Consider the following 1,420-nt stretch of genomic DNA (forward strand, 5'->3'; position numbering starts at 1 on the left):
GAGAGAGAGAGAGAGAGAGAGAGAGAGAGAGAGAGAGAGAGAGAGAGAGAGAGAGAACAAGGAGAGATGGAGAGATGGAGAGAGAGAGAGAGAGAGAGAGAGAGGGAGATAGAACAAGGAGAGATGGAGAGAGAGAGAGAGAGAGAGAGAGAGAGAGAGAGAGAGAGAGAGAGAGAGAGAGAGATGGAGAGAGAGAGAGAGAGAGAGAGAGAGAGAGAGAGAGAGAGAGAGAGAGAGAGAGAGAGAGAGAGAGAGAGAGAGAGAGAGAGAGAGATAGAGACACACACACAGCGACAGAGCGACAGAGAGGGAGAGAGAGAGATTCAAAGGGCTCTCTAGTCTGATAAGAATAGAGATGACTGGTATAAATGGTTTTGTTGACAAATTGGCAACAGAGAGAGAGCAGTCAGCAGTGGAACCGAATCTCTAGAGAGGGAGAGCGGGATAGGGAGAGTGAGAGGGAGAGAGAGAGAGAAGGAGAAAGGGAGCGAGAGGGGAGCGTCCTCTATGTCTATATGTGAGTGAGGAGGTGGCAACCAAACATCACCTCGCCCTCCTGGACCTAAACTAAACTAAACGCTCCAGAGGAAGAAGAACAAGACATCCCATGGAGACACCTTCCTCTGCGTCACCTTGACTTCACTGACCTTCGACCCCTGACCCTTGACGACGTACCTGGTGACCTGTGGACTGCACATCCCGCCCCCTCTCGCCGCCTTCTCCCACACTTCCGACCAATCAGAGACAACAGGACCATACCAAGAGCAGGACCGCTCTACTTTTCTGTTGTCAAAAATGGCATCACACATACACACACAAAAACAAACACATACACACTCACACACACACACACACACACACACACACACACACACACACACACACACACACACACACACACACACACACACACACACACACACACACACACACACACGTGCATACATACATATGTAAATATACATACACGTACAGCCATAATTGACACATCCCGAGGGTTTCCCAGGAGGCTGAAATGTCCCTTTAATCGAGGAGCAGGAGATGTCCACCTCCTCCTCCTCCTCCTCCTCCTCCTCCTCCTCTTCCTCCTCCTCTACCCCCTGTGTCTCCTCCGCTAACCACGGATGATCTCAGAACGCCATCCCTCTGTTGTGACAGGCAGTTAGTCGGCTGATTCGTGTTGTCTTCTGATGAAGCGACTCTAATGAGAGTGGGTCATTCGCCTCTGAATCATTAATCCTACTAAACGGAGACGCATGCAAATTCATGACTTATTTTCCTCTTCCTTTAGAGTATTACGTTCTAGACTTATGGGAGGGGGTGGGGTAGACTAACTAATCCTGCGACTGCCACTGCCACCGTCAGCACATATACCAAACAGGAATGAAAGCTATCTTGCATATACGGTATTATATAACAC

Source organism: Gadus morhua, chromosome 19, assembly GCF_902167405.1.
Source record: "Gadus morhua chromosome 19, gadMor3.0, whole genome shotgun sequence".
NCBI classification, from domain to species: domain Eukaryota; kingdom Metazoa; phylum Chordata; class Actinopteri; order Gadiformes; family Gadidae; genus Gadus; species Gadus morhua.